At 41.0% G+C, this 21,928-nt stretch overlaps 1 long non-coding RNA gene across 2 annotated transcripts in view; it reads right to left on the bottom strand.

The window, feature by feature from the left end:
• The window catches only part of LOC147002593 (uncharacterized), a 56,737-nt gene that overhangs the window by 7,904 nt on the left and 26,905 nt on the right, over positions 1 to 21,928 (bottom strand). Inside the window, exons 2-3 of one of the 2 annotated variants that reach the window (XR_015048377.1) lie at positions 4,539 to 4,600; positions 616 to 3,197 (exon numbers count right to left, since the gene is read on the bottom strand). This is a non-coding gene — a long non-coding RNA (uncharacterized LOC147002593). Of the gene's footprint in view, positions 1 to 615; positions 4,601 to 21,928 lie in introns of those variants that run through there. The other variant, XR_015048376.1, reaches the window with a different exon arrangement.

Here is a 21,928-nt window from a genome sequence, read left to right as displayed (position 1 = left end):
CCAGATGTATAAAACTGATGAGAGGTAACTAGCCTTGTGTAGATCTAGTAGCTAATTTGTGGGACCGTGAAAGGCAGCATGTTTTCTGGTCGAGCTAGGTTCAAACCCCAGAGACCCAACAAATCAATCTGCAAGGGAAAGAAGGCCCGTTTGCCATGCTCCCAGACATAGGCTCCTGACACAAGGACTCAACTCCATCATTCTGTGGCCTTCAGTCACATAGGCTGTCCAGGCTCCACCCTCACAGCTACCCTGTAACAGCAAGATAGCCCAGCTCACTTTAAAGGGGGCTGTTTAGCCCCTCCTCTTCTCTTGTGTCTCTTGCTTAGCCCTCTTGCTCCCTCTCTCCCCCTCCCTTCTCTCCTCTCTCCATGTGGCCATGGCCGCCCTCCCCCCCCTCATAAAGCTCTAAAACCAGACAGTCTCTATGCAGGAATAATGGAATAGACCTTCTCCTAAAGAGCCACATTTAATCTCCCATAGGAAGGTCTCTCAGTGTTTCTAGCCACCAGACCAGACCAAAGACTTTCGTCCAAATAGGAACCACCCAGCTCCTTCTCCCCCTGCCCCTTCTCCCTGGGGCTGATTGAGCCACCCCTGGGGCCCCCACTTTGTTCTCAGCTCTTCTGTGACATCCAGCAGTGTCTGGGATGTCTGAAACTGAGAACCTGCAGTCTCTGCCCTCCATGAGTCCCAGAGACCCCAGAGTCAACTCTTCTTCGGTACTCAGTAGTCTGTGGTGCCTGAGAGTTGGAGCTGAGACCTGCCCTCCCCCTCCCCACCCCTCGAGCGGTCAGGCAGCCTGTAAGGCCTGACTCCCATCCCGTGATGATTCCATGGGGTCCCGTGGCAGTCTCCCCAAGCTCTGGTGGGATGTGGGTCTCTCCCATCCCTTTATTTCCCCATGCCTGGTGCCCCACAGCTGATCTGAACAGAAGAGGCACAAGAGGCACGTAAGTAATTTTCAGGGCTGGGGAGATGGTTCCTTGCATTAAGTGCTTGCTGTGCAGGCACAAGGTCCTGAGCACAGATGCCTAGCACTCACACAGAAGCTTGGTATGGCTACACATTCGCAACCTCAGAGCTGGGGACTAAAGATGGAAGATCCCTTGATTTCCTGGCCCACCAATGTATCTGAAACAGCAAGCTTCAAGTTCAGTAAGAAACCATGCCTCAAAACTCAGTGATTGACATCAACCCTGGGCCTCCACATACATGCACACGGTGAGCACACATGTACCCAAACCCCTCATCCACGTCTCAGAGCAAGAAGTAAAATTGCAAAGAGGTGAATTTTAGATGATGCAAGTGCTAGCAATTTGGATATTCAAGTAGGTATTATGTTGTACACAACACACTACAGTTTTAGATATATAATGCACATCTGTGAAAGAATTAAACAGTGAAATGCAGTAGGCAATTGAATAAGTCTAACCTTAGGAAAAGAACACCCAAGCAAATGTACTTACCTTACACATATCAATATGTGAGTATTTTCATGAATGCATATTACATGCCTAAATATGCTATGTAATGTCATCAAATGTATTCTCTTTCATAGAACATATTGTGTAGATATGATAAATCATAAGGTGGGGTTGTATACAGGCTGGAAGTGTGGTGAACACAGGGTTTTGACTTCCATGATGACAAAGAGGAAATGCTTTGGGAGTACATGGAGACAAGGGACAGACGATGGCCATTTGGGAAGCATGATCAGTTTTTCCAGTGTCTTAACAGTTGATGTAAGTTTAGATGTACAAGGATTCTGCTAAGTTTTCATTTCATTTAGACCCAAAGTCCCTTTCCTGTGGTTTTGAAACTGAATAGTCCACTTCCCCTTTGCATGTCAAATTCCCTGGAGTGCTTCTGGATTTTCATTGTTACGCAACTTGGGTGTCTGCACATGGCTTTTCTCTAGAGACACATGCTTTTCAGAAGTGTAAATACTCAGTTGGTGGTCCAAAGACTTGTATAATATTGCCCCCAAACACCACTGAAACACCGCAAAAATGTCAAGACTAGTTTAGCCACAAAGACCGTGGGGAAAGCCATTTTAGTTGAAATCCCACTGGAGTGACCAGAAGTCAAGTTGGAGTCACACACCATTCCTGACAAAATCAGGATAACACAACATTTGGACTCCCAAAATGGGGATTGGGTTATGGAGAAAATAAAAATATTAGAGGAAGTGACCCCGATAAATATTGACTTTCTGGCAAGTTTGGGTCTCTCCAGGCTAAATAAAAATATGAGGCTTTTTAGTGACACTTGACCTATGAAATCATCTCCAATAATATTATAATACGCTGGACAAGAACTGCAAAACAAATGAATGTCCGAATGAAGCCAAGTTATTACAAGAGCATCTGACTAATTTTCTCCATATTATGCTTGCCTCCTCAGCTTGGAGTTTCTGGTTTATAGGAATTTCAATATGTCCATGGCATGAACTTAGAGGACAATACCGTGAAGAGTAAGCCTAAACAGGACGACACAACACAAGAGCAACAGTTGAGTTCAGAGAGGAAGAGGAAGAACAGTATGGAAGGCCTGAGAGTGCATGAGAGATAAGACATGAGTATTTTTGTTTGCATCTCTCTTAAACGCTACCCCCCAAAATTCTAGTTTCTAGGTTCCCACTCATCTCTGGATTCTTGTAAACAAAAGCCAAAATCTGAAGCTCCCCTGCCTGCTCTTCTCGCTCTCATCTTAAACTCACCTAGGTTTGTTGTGAGGACAATACTCTGCAGGAGAAGACAACTAGGAAACATTGGGCATGGATTCCCTAAACAACACTGCCAATGCATACATTGTTACTGAATGTAAGACAGAAGAAAAAGATCACTTCTCAGTTGCCGGTATGATACATCGAAGAGTCCAAGAAGCAGGGTGTGCCCCTCCTACTCAGAGGGATGTCAAACTCAGTCAAGGAAAAGGACCGGATTGTAAGAAATGAACTTAGGGATGTCAAAGAGAAGATGGCAGGAGGAGGTTCTGTCTGCAGGTCCAGAACTAAATCTCGAACTTTATAAAATCTTGTTCTTTATCCAGGAGGGATATTCTTTCAGATCCAGGAAAGCAGGACACTCTGAGACAAACGAACCATGGTCTGATTGATGCAGGATGCTTTTCCTGAGTTTCAGGACAACTGTGCGTGAAGTAGAGTGCTGGATACAATTCAGAGTTCCTGCAAACTGAATATAATACATCAATAAAGGCCATCAACTCCGTCTATATAAAACCTTTCACTTTATCAAATATTAACTGGAAACCTTTATTTTTAACCATTCAGAAAGAACCCACTACAATAGTTTTCCTCAGATATTAAGGTGATAACATGGTGGTTTGGTTGACTGATTGAACTCACTTTGCAAACAGTTGTGGTTTTATAGAGACATGATTTGGCTTCAAAAGCCTTCCTTCTTTTCCAGTTTGGTTTATGACTCATTGGAGAGCCATGCAAAGGCAGTAGGCTCAGGCCCCGCATGTTAATGTTTTAGCGATAATTCCCACTGGGCTCATGAATGAACTCATTTAATGAACAAGTGATAGACAAGAGGGGGAAAGAATGTTAAAACCCAAAGTAGTCACACAAGGAGGCCCAGAGGCTCAGTGCCTTCAGTACCACCTAATATCCCACAATTCCCTGGGCAAGTCACTTCAGTGTGAAGAGGGGTCCCCAGTGCTGAGTCCAGATTTCTTAATGGTCTTCTTGCTCCTCTGTACATTAAAAACAAGTTTACTAAGTCCAGAGAAACAACTCCTTCTTCTTCCTCCTCTTCCTCCTCCTCCTCTTCCTTGCTTTTCCTCTTCCTCCTTCCCCTCTGTTCCTCCTTTTTCTCCTCCTTAAAACTGGAGCTTGGGAAAATCTAGATCTGGGTCTTCTTCTATATAACTATATGGTATCCTATACGTTACATTTACTGTATATACCTGAATCTTGGTTTTAAAACCCAAGTGACTTGAAATCTATAGCCCTTTCTAGATAAATTTGTTCTGTGGTTGAAAAAAAGAAAAGGTTCCTCTCAGCTCCTGATTTGAATACCACGTTGCAGCCTGATGTGAATTAAACTGTCTGGGTTATAAACTGGCTACAGACTAAGCTCCTAATGGAAGCAGCCAGTGACCCTTGGCAGCAGCCACACTTGCAGTTCCCGCTATAGTATTCAGTTACGGCTCTGCTCCCCAGCCAGCATCTGCCTGTTATATAACTGTGACTGTTGCTGGATTACTTAATCCCTTTGCCTAACCCTAATTGCACAGTTTGCTTGCGGCTTCAGTAATACCTGTCTCTCTCCAGCGACACACTCCAAGGGTAGATGTGGCTGCCACCGCCAAACCCTGCTCTCGCTGAGTTAAAATAACACTGTCATGTGGAACTTGCAAATGCCACCCATTGTAGAAGACATTATTTCCTTCTGTCTCTTTCTAGTTGGCAAGGGAGTCCTGCCCAAAATGACCTAGCACTAGGAAAAATTCTAACAAATAATAAAGTTGTCCCGCCCAGGTACAGTACATACTGTCCTCTGACTTACCGCACAGAGAAAGCAAGGGGGCAGCTGGAGACATCCGGGGGAGTCACAGAGAGATGATTCACCTTAAATACAAGGCTTACATCAAATTGGAGCCACGAGTCTTACCAATGTGCTCAGCCTGCAAGCCTTTTCATCCAAGGAAACCGCTTAACTCTACTTACCAGAAGGGTAGATCTAGGAGGTTAGAACCACTATACCTATATATTCCACAGAACATATTAACCTATGCTTCTTGTTTTTATTTTGTTCTACTAGTAAAAGTGTTGAATTCCTAATTTAGAAAGTACTGGTAAGTAGAAAACAAAAACAAACAAACAAACAACCACACCAAAATTCCCCAAAGAATCAATATAGATAAAAACCTTACAATCAATCTTTTTTTCAATGTATGTTAATATTAACACAATAAAACATATTTACTAAGTTTATGAAATCTTTATTATTGTCATAAATATCTATATTTTAATCTATGAATATTTTATATTACATGTTCAATTAATCATAATATACATATCCATTCTCTGCCTATCTGAAATTTAGATTGTTATATCTAAATTTTTTTAAGAATGAAGAATGTCATGAAAAACTTTCTTATTTTTGAGGTAGTGTCTCACTACATAGGTCCAGATAGCCTGGAACTCACTATGTAGACTATGTTGGCCTTGTGCTCACAGAGATTTGTTTGCCTAAGTCTCTTCAGTGATAGGATGAAGGGTTTGCACCTCCACACTAGGTACAATACGTATCTTCTGCAAACATATTTTTTGAGCTTCTGATATTTTGTTCCTTAATCTATAATACTACAGAAGCTGGATATATAGCATAACAACTAACTCTAAAAACCATGGCTAGAATTTTAATTATAGGAGAGAATCCTAGGGCAGAAGTAAGGGTCCATTATACTGGTAGAAATTATACAAAGGAGGATAGAAAATACCAGCATAAAATACAAGGTATTTTAATGTTGGTTTCTTTTAAATGTCTTTTTCTTTCCTTTTTATTTTTTCCAGATGAAAGCCTCTGGTTGCCAAGGGTAGCCTCGAACTCCCCTTGTGACTGATGACAATGTAGAACTTCTGATCTACTGCCTCTATCATGTGCAGCCCCAGTGCTGGCACGGTGGCCACGCAACACCAGAGTTTGCTGTGAAGATAAAGATGAACCCCAAGACAATGCAAGTCAGATCAGAAGCCCAGCTTAGCTTCATTCCCAGGGCCTTCTTCTTGCTTAGTTATTTAGTATTTTAAAATCACTAGTTTTACATATTCTAAAAATCTAAACACTTCTCTCAAAAAGCAAACATTTAACAACTATAGGTATCAAACTATTAATGCAAAACAAGATTTACAAATAACAATTTATGTAGAAACTTAACCACCATGTGATTTAAGCATATGAAAACAAATGCACTATTAAAACATTCCAGCCTCCAAAATGAACGAGGTAGTTCTCTCACAGAGCACTGGAGTGCCAACTTGCCCTCCTCCATCTTCAGTCCAGATCCTCCTTACCCTCCTCCTCCCCATCTGCTCCCCCCTCCTCTCTCTTCTTCTCTTCTTGCTTGACTAGACTGTCCCTACTTTCAGAGATTTTTTTTTTCTGTTCCTTTCTAATAATCTCAATTTTTACCTAGTCTTGTTTCATGTGTAATTATTTGCATATGAACTTTGACTTCTAAGTTCAGATGAAGAGCTATTCTGTATGACCCAAAAGGCTTCCTGTTTCCCTATTAGGGAAAACCATTATGTTTGCTAGTCTGCAGTTCGACAAGACTATTGTCTTGTCACCTCCATCTATGACAGTGATTTTCAGATAATGACACTCAACTGGCTCTTGGAAAAATAATCATGTTATATGCTTGATCGATCATTTTTATCCTATGTAGTAAATGACTATTGTATAACCCTTAAGCATATTGAAATATAGTGATTATATATAATAAAGATATAAAATATCTTCTACTTTTACTGCATTAGACAGTTTACACTCCAAACAAGTCTACATTGTCCTGATGAGCCTAAGAACTTTAGCATTTATAATGGCTATGGACTTTATTGCCACAGGCCACTGGGCTTTTGATCCACATGACAGTGTCTCTCTGAATAGAATCTAACCCAATGTCTATCGATATAATCTTTCCAGAGGTGAAAGAGTGACCTTTGTAGCATGATCTGCTTATGAAAATGGCCTGCCACAGGGCAATGTTGACACAAAGAAGGGTGAGCAGTCAAAATGTCTGCATTAAGATTTCCTGAGTGTGCTTGGGGTTGGGGACTGAGTCTAGACCATGAAGCTGCAGAGATGATACCCTGAGTCTTTTTTTCTTGGGTGTCAGTATGATTGCTCAGAGATTTTCTAGGTCTGTTCAACTAAAGTAGTTTAAGAAACACCAGTCTTCACTTCGGTGCTTATATCAGGTTATTACTTGTAAATCTTTGAATGTGAACTCTGTAAAGTTAATTAAATAACAATTGCCTTTTACATCTGTCTTAGGAAACTTTTTCATACTTATTATGTATTCTGTTTTTCAGGTTGTCACGTTCCCTCATCAACTGTAGTTCCCATGTTTTGTTAAAACATGTGGAGGCTAAAATATTATAATCTCAGTCCATATTTATTTTTTAAATAAAAAAGCATGCTTAGAATGTGGGATTAAATATAAATCATGTCTTTATATTTGCTAGTGAAAAATTGATCCTTGAGAGAGAGTAAACAGACCCTATCTATCCAGGGGTCATGATTCATTTCCAGTATAAACAGGAAGTTGACCTCAATAGGTCTAGATGCCTGACAGTTCTGTTTAACCATGGGTGCGTGCTATGAGTATCGGCACCTTTGTTTTACACCTCTTACTTGCTTGACTGAGATATTGGCACTTGCTATCTGTACACTGGCACAGGAAAAGAGTCATGGGAAAGAAGCTTCCAGAAATTAAAAAAAAAAAAATTAGATTATAGAGAAGTTTAGCTAATCAGTTATAAGGATTCCTCCATCCACACCTGCCCCTGTTGAAGACTGTTTGGTCATGTGTGTCCCTGTTGAAGACTGTTTGGTCACATGTGTCCAAGGCCTATGGGTTGCCTGCTTTTTACAAACAACATGATATTTCACTTAAATTCTTCTGGAAAGGTGAAAATGGATACATGGTGATATTGCCTAGTTTCTAGTAATGGCATCACCAACAGAACTTGGCCATTTGTTTTCCCATTGAATTTCGCTTTAATGTGGCTTTTAAAAGAGAGTTTGTTCAGAACTCGCTGGCTTGGATGAATGCCATGGACTGAGGAAGAAATTGTCTCTGGAGACAAATTAAGAGTGTGTGTGTGTGTGTGTGTGTGTGTGCACTTTCCCTTAGGTACATGTGCAGAGACCAATGGTTGGCACTAGGTAGATTCCTTTATCACTATCTATCTATCTATCTATCTATCTATCTATCTATCTATCTATCTTTTAAACTGGGTCTGTGGCTAAACCTGGAGCTGGCTGTTTAAGCTAGACTGTCTGGCCAGTGCATCACCCCCCGCCACGCCCCCGTATCTGCCAGTCTCTGCTCACCTTGTGCTAGACGTACTGGGACACACTACCATGTCCAGCATTTCTCCAGAAGCTGGGATCTGAAATCAGGCCCTCACCTGTGTGCAGCAGGCACTGTGCTTGCTGTGGTCCTCACTGGGCATGGTACTGAACATCTAGATGCCCGTTGTATCTTTATATATTTGTAATATATTAACTTCGTGTTATTATCTTCAAGTCTTATCAAGGTGCCACTGTCAAAACCACCCCACATATATGTAAAAGTGAACTGTGGCAAAGTATAAAATAGCCAGCTGGATAGCAGAGTGGAAAAGAGACAGGGTGCAGGGATGATCAGCAGAAGAGGGAGTCCAATCACCCAGGCGTCTGGGTAGGATCGACAGCTGCTAGACTTCTGCCCTTTTTTGGTCTGGGTCACATGTTTCCAGAAGTCATGCAGCCACCCAGTGGAAATCAGACATAAGACAGCCTTAGTCATTGGGTGACTTTTAATTACTTATCCAACTTTAAAAAGTACATTTTTGGGGCATGAGAGCATGAACTGTCAGAGCATACAGCACAAACTGTACACTCATAAAAGTTTGTCTTGTGTGGGGGTTGGAGTCGTGAATACTCATGGCTAGAACAGCTCATAATCACATTCTTGGGTTTTGGATTTTTTCTCCCTTTTTTAATATTTCAAGGATAATTGCTATGTTGTAAGTTTCATTTTTTTTTTTTAAAGTTGGATTCTAGAGAAATGTTGGTAGTAATAAGACAACAAAAGCCCAGACTAAACCTTTGACAAAATGAAGGGCATTTTCCAAATGATTCGTCAGAAGTGTGTCCTGATTTAGAATCTGCCTAACACAGTGGAGGAAAAGCCACATGTAAATCAAGATCAAAACCATTAAGAAAGATACTAGAGTGGTAATGGTCACTGAGTACCTGGAACCACATATGTCTGTGGAGAATGAGACCAACTGTCTATCAGCAAACCGGGTACTTAATAAAGGAGTGAGCCGGATCTAGGGTGATGCCTTGTATAAAACCCTCACACATACCAGATAATCTGCCTTGGGGTTCAGGAATACGAATGCAGCCACAGACTCCGTCAGCCAGTCTTCCCGCTCCTATTTAACCTCTCTGACTTTAAGACAGTAGTAATATAAAGTGGAGAAGCAGATCCACAAGCAGCAGATCCCTATCTGCAGGCATGGGTTGCTAAAAAGGACCAACGCCATCCTGTACACTGTAGTGCTTAACTGCTTTGTGTGGGCCGCCTGTGTTTACATGCACACGTGTGGAGGGCAGAGGCCAGCCTCAGCTGTCATTCTCCAGGAGCCTCCCTCACTGTTTTGAGACAGTATCTTTCACAAAGACCTGAAGCTTGTTGAGTAGGCTAGCCTTTCTGGCTAGGAACTCTCTCAGGGTCTCCTGTCGCTGCCTACCCAGCACTGCGATTGCAGGCATACACCATTGTGCCTGGCTTCTTACAAAGGTGCATATACAGAGTGTTATGTGGCAGGCACTGGACTGACTGAACTTTGCCCCTAACTCATAGAGCTTAGTTTCATGAACACCAAAGATTTGTTATAATCTCAGCAGATATCAAGTGTCACTCACATTGAATCTTTAAACAAAATTTATTCAACTGAGTTTCTGAGAGTTTCAAATATCTATATAAAACCTCCAGAGAAGTTTAAAATAAAATTTCCAAAGTGTGTTTATATATATAAATCTTTAAGTGTTTTACATAACTCTGGGATTTCGGAGAGTCATTAGAATGGAGTATAGGGGCTGGAGAGATGGCTCAGGGGTTAAGAGCACTGGCTGCTCTTCCAGACTACCTGGGTTCCATTCCCAGCACCCACATGGCAGCTCACAACTGTATGTAACTCCAGTTCCAGGGGGATCTGATGTCCTCTTATAGATATACGTGCAGGCAAAATATCAATACATATGAAATAAAATAAATAAATAAATCACTTTTAAAAAGAGTACAGTAATAAGTCACACACTGAGATCAAATGAATCATTTAAACCAATGTATGGCTGAAACATAAATAAAATTAATATAGTTAGGATACGAAGTTTATTGCCTCTCTCTGGGTGTATGTGTATAAAATAGTATATGTATGTTCACATTTGTGTTGTATGTATGCATGTGCACATGTGACATGTTTCATATTACATATGGAAACCATAAATTAACTTCTTATACATTTATTACCATTCCCATTAACTTGAGGTAAGCTATCTCACTGAAGCAGGCATCACAGATGGGTAGACGAATACACATTCTGGGGAGCTGTCTGTCTCTGATGACGTTTCTCCTGCTAGAGTAACAGCCATGATCCACTGCATCTGGCTTTTTCCTTGGGTGCTTGGGTTCTGAATGCAGGTCCTCATTCTTAATGGCAGGGGCTGTAACAGCTGAGCTATCTCCTTAGTTCTGAGACTGAGTTTATCTCGAAAGCCCTGGGTTAAGAAACAAGGATCTTCATGCGTCAAAGACTCCTAAGAGTTAATTTCCTACAACTGTAACTTTTCCAATTCACAGGGCAAATTTAGAATGTACAGGTAAATTCTGCAAACGTTTCTTGAGGCATCACGTTATACACTGACTCTTCCTTGTGGAGATGTGGCTGTACGTAAGACACGCATGCTTCCGGGCCTCTTGAAGATCGCCGTTCACTTTTCAATGAGCGTGTACACCGTTTTATTGCAGATCTTTTCAAACATACAGTAACGTTAAGCAAACACTTTAAGAGAATGAATAAGCACATTAGCACAGCCACCACGGCGTGGACAGTTCTGTGTTTTGTGTGCTGGCATTCACTCTTCACACCATAGAGCTGTCCACATTTCTCTGCTTCACACATCACACACGCACACACACACACACACACACACACACACACACACACACGCATTTTTACACAGAAGGTCACTGTTAGGACACTATGTCTTTTAGGTGTCTTTTTATTAAAGTGTCTCTCTGTTACTACCTTTATGTGTCTAAGAAACAAAATTCTTTACCCAATAAAATTTCTAATTGTGTGGGTTTCACTGGTGCATACTTATCACCTTATATGGGCTTTATTCTCTTTATTTCTTGTAAATTGTCACTAGACTCTAGAGTCTTAATCACATTCAAGTTTGAATTCCTTCTATTCTTTCTGTCAATTGATATGTATAATATACATATATAATATATAATGTATATAATATACAACATACAAATGTGTGAAATATTTATAAGTGAACATTTTCAGACAATTTCTAAAGATCAACTACCTTTAAAACTAAAAACAAGGTTAAATTTTAAAATTATGCTATACCATCATAATATGTAGGCTACCCATTATCCTGTTTATTAACCTTCCTGGCCCCATGTTTCTGAAATATTTTGTAGTTAAAAACCTTAACCCTCAAAGCCCAGATTATGAGATCAGGGTCTCAGCATGAGATGATTATATTTCCAAACCATTTATCATCTCAAATGCCATCCTCCTGTTGTTCAAAGTCACTTAAAAGGGGACCCTGAGTCACACACAACCACTTCCATCCCTACAAAGCTAGATAGAAATACCTCAGATAAAGCCCAATTAAGCAATTTAGTAATTTTAAACTTTATGATATACACTTTTCCATGCTGAAAAATATTGGCTTTCCGGGTGTTATTAGTTTAGAGAATTCCGTTTTATTTTATTTTATTTTATTTTATTTTATTTTATTTTATTTTATTTTATTTTATTTTATTTTATTATTTTTTAAGGGTCTTAACAGGCCCTGGCTATTGCTAAACTCTCTGTAGTGGAATATGACCTTACATTTCTCACCTTCCCAATTCCACCTTCCTAGCCCTGGAAAGCCAGCCTGCAGCATTTTATCTGCTGCATACCATACTGGAGATGAAGTCCAAAGCTTGCATGGTAGGCAAGCACTCTATCAATGAACTACATGACTAGCCTTCATTGCATGACAGTGGTAGAAGTGAACAAATATGTGCAGGCTTAAACCATCGTCTCACTGACCAATCTAACCTCCCTTCCCTTCTGTATTTTGCTGTCTTGACCTCAAAAGGACCTTACAAGGAAGAAAATTCAGTTGGTATGCAGTGTGTTGAGGGCAACATTACTTCATTGCTTCATAGGCTAGAGATTTGCTATCAGGGCATCCAAGCTGGTCAGCCCAGGGGACAGCAGCTGGGAAGGAATGCTGTAGTCATCTGCTGCGGAGGGAGTAGGTGGCAGGCTTGTTTACGCTGAATACTCTCACTGGGGGACAGCAGAACTACACTCTCTTAGACCTTTCCCACAACAGTCCCTAAGGCAATGATGCTAGGCTTTGGAAAGGAAACAGGCTCTTCAATTTCTTAACCATGCCCAGAAAAGAAGAAAACAAAATGCTCAAATGAGATGATGAAGAGGACTTTAAAAGTCTTCTCCAGAATTAGCTTTTGGGAAAAAAAAAAAAAAGCAGCCCATGGGCTGGCTATGTGGCTCAATGGGTAAAGCTACTTACCACTGAGATGACTGTTCATGAGATAGGCAAAGAGGTCTCAGCAAACAGCTTCTGACCCCCACTCAGGCACTCTGGCATGTGGCCCACCCTTGCCACAAAGAATAAATATGGAAAGTGGTCAGTTTTTTAAAAAGCAATACAAACATTTTTGACAATCATAAGACTCTCTGTCTCTCTGTCTCTGTGTGTCTGTCTCTCTCTCTCTGTGTCTGTCTCTCTGTCTCTCTGCCTCTCTCTCTCTCTCTCTATCTCTATCTCACACACACACACACACACACACACACACACACACACACACATACACACACGCACACAAACACATTCACAGTGCCTTGGTTCCAAACAAGAACATACATTTTCTTAGATTGGAATCCCATGAAATTTCTTATACCGACTTTCAGTTTTGCCTTGTCTTGATGTTCACATTGTCCAGAGGCTCTGATAACCTGTGATTATTGGATGCTTATTGCTGAAAAACTGGGGTTACAACAGTCTGTGCCCTGCTCTGTGTTACTCTATAGTGTATAATGCAGGTTTTCTTTTTTCTTTCTTTCTTTTTTTTTTTTTTTTTCTGGATGTGCCTTGCCCTTAGAGACTTCATTTTACAAGCAACCTTTTTGACCGTGTATCTTACTAGGCACATAAACACCATCTCTCCAACTTTAGCTATAAGGCACAGGCTGAACAATGACTTCTTCCTAAAAGTAAAAAAGAGGCCACTCCATAAATTTATCAAAGTAAATTGGGACTATATGAACACAAAGACCTATTAAAATCATACCAAAAAAAACCTAGGCTCCCCACAACTTACTGAACACATTAGACCCAGGAAAGGTTGAAGAATCCTTACAGGGCAGGTCAACACAGAACAATGATCTCCATGGATCTGTCAAGATGACCACCTGCCGTGTAGCCTTCAGCTCAGCTGGATGCCCAGGATTGACATGCCCTACTGAAATTGCTATCTGTTCATTTGTCCATCCATCCATAGAGATCTGGTCTTGCATCCACAGACCCATACCTCACTTCTGCACCTTGACACCACTCTTCAGCCATGTGATCAACCCTGTGGCCCTGCAGCCTGACTGAGAGGAGACTCCAGCAAACGCCCCAGCTACACTTATTTTCTTATCCCCTTCCTCCTGTCCCACATAGACTCCCTTGCTTCTCAGTCAGGCCTGTTTGGAGCTCCTTGAGCTCTACTGCACACTCCTTAATCTTTTGTCACCATTCTGTAACCTCCTGCATTAGTCAGGTGTGCTGGCTTCGATGAGGATGTTCCCGCAGGCCCATATATTTAAATAGTTGGTCCTTTGTTGGGACTGTTTAGGAAGGAGTCGAAGGTGTGGCTTTATGGGAAGAGGATATGAGGTTTCAAAATCCCACCCTTCCCTAGTTAGTTCTTCCTTTGCTCTGTCATGCCCATATGCCTGCTGCCATGCTTCCTACCATAATGGTCTTGGACTTGTCCTCTGAAGCTGAAAGACTCCAATAAACTATTTCTTCCATAAGTTGCCTTGTCATGGTACTGTATAAGAGCAGTACAAAGGTAGCTGAGAAATCAGAATTCTCCAGAGGAACAGAATAGGCAAAGGGAATGTAAAAGATACTTTGAGAGAAACGTATTAGAATGACTTACATGGGCTGGAGAGATGGCTCAGTGGTTAAGAGCCTGATTGCTCTTCCAAAGGTCCTGAGTTCAACTCCCTGCAACCACATGGTGGCTCACAACCATCTGTAATGCGGTTTGATGCCCTCTTCTGGTGTGTCTGAAGATAGCTACAATGTACCCATATATAAAATAAAATAAAATAATTTGCATGGTACGGGCTGAGTAGTCCGACAGTGACTGTGTACATACTTGAAGGCTCAGAGTACAGTTTAGTCCACAAGACTGGATGATCCACTCATCAATTCCAATATGGTTATGGTGCTGAAGTCATAAAGAATTCCTGGAGTTTTCAGTTCATGTTGAAAGGCTGAATAAACAGGGTTCTGTTATTAGAGAAAGATGGTAGTGGCAGCAGTAATGGCAGTGGTGGGGCAGCGGAGGCAGAGGCGGTGGCAGCCACAATGGCAGCGGCAGTGGAATAGATGCACTCATCAGCAGATCAAAACCATACAGACAAAACTAGCCCTGCCTTCCCATTATATCTCTTTACATATGGCTGCCTCAAAAAATGCTTCCTCCTCTAGGGAAAGTTCTTCCCCTCATCTAAGAAATGCAGGGTTTCTCAGAGATAGGATTCTTAGTCGAATCCAAAGCTAATCAATCGGCAACCAAGATTAGCCATCATATACTTACCTGTGAGTAGATGATAGATGATCGACAGATGGACAGCCAGAGGGACTGTGCTGTGTGTAATATGTGATCTGAGAGGAAGTGGGTTTACTGTTGCTAAATAAATACTGATGACATGAAAAGACCATAGATATTTGTATCATTTCTGTCATATCATGCTTGTGGCACTGATAGGTCTCATTTAGAATGATTCCTACGGACAGCAAGGCCTTTACTCAAAGCCATTTTGTTAGAACACTGCTTGAGACAAATATATATATATAATATATATATATATTATATATATATATTTATATATTATATATATATATATTTATATATATATATATATAAATATATATATATATATACACACACACATATATGTGTGTGTGTGTGTGTGTGTGTGTGTGTGTGTGTGTGTGTGTGTGTTTAGCTTTTTCAAGACAGGGTTTCTCTATATAGCCCTTGTGTATTTGGCTTTTTCAAGACAGGGTTTCTCTGTGTAGCCCTGGCTGCCCTAGAACTCACTTTGTAGACCAGGCTGGCCTCAAAACTCAGAAATCTGCCTGCCTCTGCCTCCCGAGTGCTGGGATTAATGGCATGTGCCACCACACCCGGCTCACTGCTTGAGACTTAATGCTCTTGTCCATTGCTGTACCACACCTGTCCCAGATGTTCTCTGAGAATACGCAACAGTTCACAGGGCAGGGCAGGGCAGGGCAGGGCAGGGCAGGGCAGGGCAGGGCAGGGCAGGGCAGGGCAGGGCAGGGCAGGGCAGGGCAGGGCAGGGCAGGGCAGGGCAGGGCAGGGCAGGGCAGGACACACAGGTTCCAGAGCTGTTAGTGAACCCTACTCTCTCCTTGACAGCTACACTGTGGGTCCATGGGTTCCAAGCCCTCAGCCTCCAGATGCCCAGAAAACCAGTCTATTATCTCTGTGCTCTTTGTGGCCCATCATGTCTGCACCTCCTGATGATGCACTTTAATCTTTGTCATAGGAAACGCTTAAATATTTTTAAATAGAGTGAAAATTAATGATCCCCTGTATCAATAAAGAAATCATCTTCAGCAACTATTAATACATGGCCAGTTTTGCTTCATCTGCGAGCCACTACTTGGCTGAAGTTTAATTTTCATCATTTGTTGAGTTATTTTTAATAGCATTGACGTTCATTTTCCAGCTTTTCTGAGTTTCTCATATGTAAGTATTTTAACTGAAATATACACGCTCCCTTTTACTGTAATCTGAAATGTTTGATAATGGTTGTCTCGTCAGACTTTTCAAAATTTGGTTTGGTTTGATTAGATTACTTGCCACATGGTTGCATCCCACAAGCAAGGTTTAATGTCTGTGATCATTTACTGAAATGTCTGCAGAAAAGCATTTGCAGAGATATCCTGGATGAGGCAGGGGCCTGCACTGAATGGAAGGCAGCGCCGGCTGGTCTACAGAACATCCACCCACTTCTGAATCTTGCCAACCACTCAACTGTCTTATGCTCTGACCCAAGCCCCCACATACTGGGGCCTCCAGGATGCAGACACCCTGACTGGCCAAGAAGGGGTGTAGCAAGAGTCAGCCTCCTAGTTACTCTGGCTCCTGTGTCCTGTCAATTACCCTAAGGGTTTCCATGGCTCCTGTCTCCTCCCACCCACCTCATCTCTGCCTCCTGCTCTCATTGTTTACCAAGTGCTTCTCTGTTTCGATTTGTTTTCCAACTTTCAAGTTTTTCCCACAGTTTTAGTTAGTGAAGGCTCCCTTCTCTGTTGTTCTAATATGGTTTGGGGTTTAAACTTTTTCTTTCAAACACATATGGCAATAATTAAGAATGTGGACTCTGGTTCCGAGCTGTCTGGGTTGAGTCCTGACTATATTTCCTAACTGTGTACCCCTTGGTTACTGTATTAACTTCTCTGTGCTTCAGTTTCCTTGATCCCATGATGAGTATCAGTGGTTCACAGGGTTGTCATGAAGACTGAACATTCTATCCTCTGAATGCTCAGAGCTGCTTCTGCTCACCGTCTCAAACAAGAACCATATTGAATGTTGCAAGTCAAAGACCAGGCCAGAATTCAAAGCATTCTTTCAAATGAAAACTCTTGCTTTCGTATCATTGGAAAGATACTCACTGAATCTAACTGCTGTTAAGTTGGGGATCATCCATAATATACTTCTTTGTCTGTTCAAATTGTTATAATAAAATACTACAAACCCAACAACTTATAAACAACATAAATTTGTTTCCCAGAACCAGGAGCTCATCTTTCAAGTCATTCCAGATCCAAAAAAATTGGCAAGTGAGATCAGTCATCACAACATTCAAGCATGAAGAGGAGTATAACAACATTTGAAGCAAAGAATGTGGAGAAAAAAAACCACAAAAATATTATTTCAACATAAAGAAAATAACTTAAACTGGAAAACTCAACTGTATGTCCATAGCATGGGTGATGATGGTAAGATTTGCTCCCCTATAATTTCAGAATCACTGGGATATTGAATCAGGAATGAATCTGTTCCGAGACAGTATTTCATGCCTTTTTACATTGTGTGCTGAGAAATTCATTCTTCATAAGTGATGAAAACACAGGCCTGGGAGATGGCTCCACACTTAAGAGCAATGGCTGCTCTTGCAGAGGAGCCTGGACTCAGTTCCCAGCACCCACAATCATGCTTAGCTCTAGTCCCAGGGGATCTAACCTCGTTCCCTAAATTCCTGAGGTACCAGGCATCAACATGCTGCGCAGATAATACATTCAGGCAAACCCTCATGCATTTACAATAAAATTTAAAAAGAAATGTAAAAGGAAGAAGAAAGATTCTTTTAAACAAAGAGGAAAAAAGTTGGTATCCAGTTTAAATGGGATGAAAGGAGGGCATTTTCTACAAATCGCTACGAAATCAGGGTAAAGGTTATGGTTATCTCCACAGAGCAGCCCAAAGTCTTCATTCTATTGGATCAATTCTGGTTTCGTGATGAAATATTACTTCAAGTGTGGAACATGAATTTGTTAAGTTTTGTAAATACTTGATTTATCTTCTTGCCAAACAAAGGACTTTCATGAGATTCAGTGTCCCATGTCCTCTTAGGAATGTAATATGGCTGCAGAGATGGCTTGGTAGGCAAAGCAATTGCAAGTATTAGAACCTGAGTTTAATTCCCAAAATACATATAGAAGGCCATGCATGGTGGCACGCAGGGCTGGAGAAGAAGAGATGGGCTTGCAATACGTGGGACTTGGGAGCCACTGGGTCTAACCAGTAGACACAGATCAGTGAGACATCTTGTCTCAAAAACCAAGCTGCATGCTATCTGAGGAAAGAGGTTCTAAGTTGTTCTCTAGCTTCTCCAAACATGTATGCATACTGGTGCATAAGCTACTATAGACACATATGTACCCAGACAAGAATGAAACAAGTATGCCCAAGCACACACACACACACACATACACACACACACACACACACACACACTTTCAAGAATATGTCAGAGAAACTCCTGACCATCCATAAAAATTACCTTTTATAGTATCTCAATGAAACAAACAAAATCTGCTAATTGTGAATTTACTGAAAATGATTACACATTGTGTTTGGAAATGACCTAGAATGGTGGTTGAAAATTCTTTGAACACATGAACACATGCACATTCCTCAGGCTCAGCTTCTGGCCTGGAGGTCAATAAAAGCGATTATAAAAACGGTACTGTAATTCTGAAAGCCCGGCCCTTCCTTAATTTAAATCCTGTTGCAGGGTTCTTAGCTTCTGGAGAAAAGTCCTGGCAGAAGACAGAGGCCCGGGTGGCCACCTAGTGGTCAGGGTGGAGTACTATCGCTATGATGGTGAAATAAAACTATGTGTGCTTTATTTCCCTAAGTGTATTAAAAATGCCATTGTCTATCAAAACTTGACAAATAATCATATATACATATACATGTATATATATTGAAATAAATTAATCAGTTTGAATGCAATTCCAAAATTCCATGAAGTTTTCTCTTCTATGGAATGGCCAGAATTGCTTAACATGCAATTTTATAGCTGTTCAGGTGTCTCTTTCATGGTTTTTATTTGTTTGTTTGGTTTTTGTTTGTTTTGAGAATTTCTCTATGTAGTCCTGGCTGTTCTGAAACTTGGTTTGTAGACCAGGCTGACCTCAAGTTCTCAGAGATCCACCTACATTTGCCTCCTGTGTGCTGGGATTAAAGGTGTGTGCCAGCAACCCCCAGCTTTGTTCATGGTTTTTAAGGAAAGATACATTGAATGTTGACCTTGTTATGTGAGTAAGCATTTCATTTGCACAACTACAAGTAAAAGAACATTGAGCATTAAAGGCTTATGATAGAGGGGGCCTAGCAAAGGAGACCATACCTGTTTAAATTAAAATATCATTCACCAATTGGGTTAACTAATTAATTAGTTAAATTATCAACTGGATTAAGTAACTACAAAATCACTTACTAAGTGAATTAATTAATAATTATCTGTGGGATTAATTTTAATTGATATTTTTATGATATTGTTGTGGGGTATTCGCCAGGGAAAAGTGCTTGGACATGGGTTTAAGCCAATAGACAGTCTTTATTAGTCAGTAGGCAACGACACTGGATGCTCAGGATCCCAGTGTAGCCATGAGCCTTTTTCAGGGTGAGCTTTTAAGCATAGAAAACATGTTCTGGCGGACATACTTCAGTTAACAAGAACAGTTAGCCAGAGCAGAACTGCAGAAACCAGAAATCAAGATTAGAACCTTTTGAGTCTTTCCCAGAACTATGGACTTTGATGAATTGGGCCTTTGTTTTAGTTTTGGCAGGTGGTACTGCCTACGTGCGGAGTTTTACAGCCTGAATGGTACTTTGTCACAGTATGAGTATGGTCTCAGGGCCTACTGAGGTCTGGCTTTATTAATATATCTGCTACTTTCTTTGTAAAATGGGCTAGTTTTGATAAGGACTTCTTTCTTCCTTTCCCACCCTCTCTTTTCTTGTTATCTTTGTGATAAGACTGCAAATCACATTCTTGTCAGTATTGTCAGCATCACCTCTCCATTTGGAAGATGTTCGAATCTGCAAGTTTTATGGGTTGTTTCCATTTCTTTTCATCTTCAAAGCTGCCTAGATGATCCCCTCCCCACTTGTGTCTTAGGAAGATGAGTCTGCACATTGACTCACGACTGTAAAAGTACAAAGTCCCTCCTCTGCTTTCTGCATTCATCTCCTGAACTTTCACATTCTCAAAACTATTTGTGTGTGAGCATCTGCGAGCCTATGATATGTCTATGCTCTGACAGGGCAGCCCAGGCATAAAACGCAGCCTGCTGTCAACTCCCACTAAACAGTTCTCATTCTGATGTAGGGTGGAAGAAAAATTTCAGTGACTAAACAAAAACATTAAAATTTACCAAAAAAGGATTGCTTCAACTCTAAAATTTGTGAATGAAGTAGATGTCACTGCAGATTGGAAGGGATGGAAGAATGGATGAGAAATGTAGGTTAGAGCCACTCAGACTCTCTGAACACCAGCAGCTGGGTTCTTCTGCCTGTCTGCAGCTGGAGGAGCCTCCCTGAACATGACCTCTAAACTCACCCCAAAGGCTTCTGGCATCTCATTTTTGGTTGAGAAAAGGACATTTTTGTTCAGTTCAGATGCTCAGTTTCACAGGGAACTCGGGGGAGCAAATCTGCCATTCAGACCTCAGGATTTTACAACCTCACTATCAAGCTTTCAAAGATTCATTAAGCAGAAGAAAAATTGTTTCTAATATAAACCATGTGTATGTGTGTATGTGTGTGTGTCTCTGTGTGTATGTATGTCTATGTGTATGTTTGTATGTCTATGTATGTCTATATATATGTATGTTTATGTGTCTTTGCATGTCTATAAATGTGTCTGTGTGTCTATATTTGTGTGTGTTTATGTGTATGTCTGTGTATGTGTGTTTACATGTTTATGCTTAATGTATAAGCAACTCACAGTAGAAGTCTACCCAGACTAGAGAAACAGGCAAAAAATTGTTTGTTGTCTATGAAGCTGTTTATGGCACAATAATTTTATTTGTAGCCTATAAATTGCTTGGCTTGAAGGGGCTAAAATCTGTGGCAAAGGGCCATTTTATACCCAGACAAAAGTTTCAGAATATTAAAAATGAAAGCAATACTGAGCCTTCACTTTCATTGGTAGTAAAAGTAGGTAATCTCACATAAATTATTCCAGATTAAGTGTGATTTAATTTTTTTTTTTTAGTTGTAATGTTTGGGGTATCTCTCCCCCGCACCAGCTTGAACCTCCTCAGATTGTTGGCCAAATTTCTCTTGGCCCTGATTGCCAGGGCAAATAAACAGAAGATTACTCAGCAGAATGAATGGCTAAGATTGGAGGCTTGCCAGAAGCTCAGAGCAAGACTTTACAAAGGTAACATTGAGTGCAGTGATAACCAACACTAGTTGATATTAACTCCTTACCTTGGCGAGGATGTCACATGGAGACCACATGGAGCTTTGTGTGCCATAGCATCAAGTGTTTACCCTATAAGCTAAAGCTGGTGTGAAATACTGAGTGTGGAAAACCAAAGGTGCCCTGAGCCACTAGGACGATGGCCAGACAACATCCGATGATGACCATTGACTTTGAGGGCCAGAGGGCATCTGATCGTGGCCATTGACTTCCACAGTTTCTCCCTTTGGATGGAAAATTCTTAAGCTGTGCAGGGTTCTTAAGAGAAAAGTGGCTGGGTGTATCCAGAAAATTCTCAACAGCCATTGTCAAAGGACGGGCAGAGTTCATTCCAGATAGGAAGAAAATGAGGGAAATATGGACATTTCATTACCGACCCCTCCCCCAAACCCTAATATTGAAGGTGTGGTTTTTCCTTTACCTTTTTTCTGGTAGAATAGCTTGTATATACATGGCTTATCAAGTACATTGCCCCTGTTTGGTTTTTTTTTTGTTTGTTTGTTTGTTTTTGTTTTTTTTTACAATATTCTATACCTCTTCCTCTGATCTAGAATTTCCTTAAGGCTCACTTGGAACCAAAAGAGAGCTGAAGGTGTGACATTGAGAGAA

The sequence above is a fragment of the Mus caroli genome, unplaced genomic scaffold, assembly GCF_978045245.1.
Source record: "Mus caroli unplaced genomic scaffold, Mus_caroli_1 scaffold_9, whole genome shotgun sequence".
In the NCBI taxonomy this organism is placed as follows: domain Eukaryota; kingdom Metazoa; phylum Chordata; class Mammalia; order Rodentia; family Muridae; genus Mus; species Mus caroli.
Note: the sequence above shows the minus strand (reverse complement) of the source record. Positions and strands in the feature narration are given on the sequence as shown.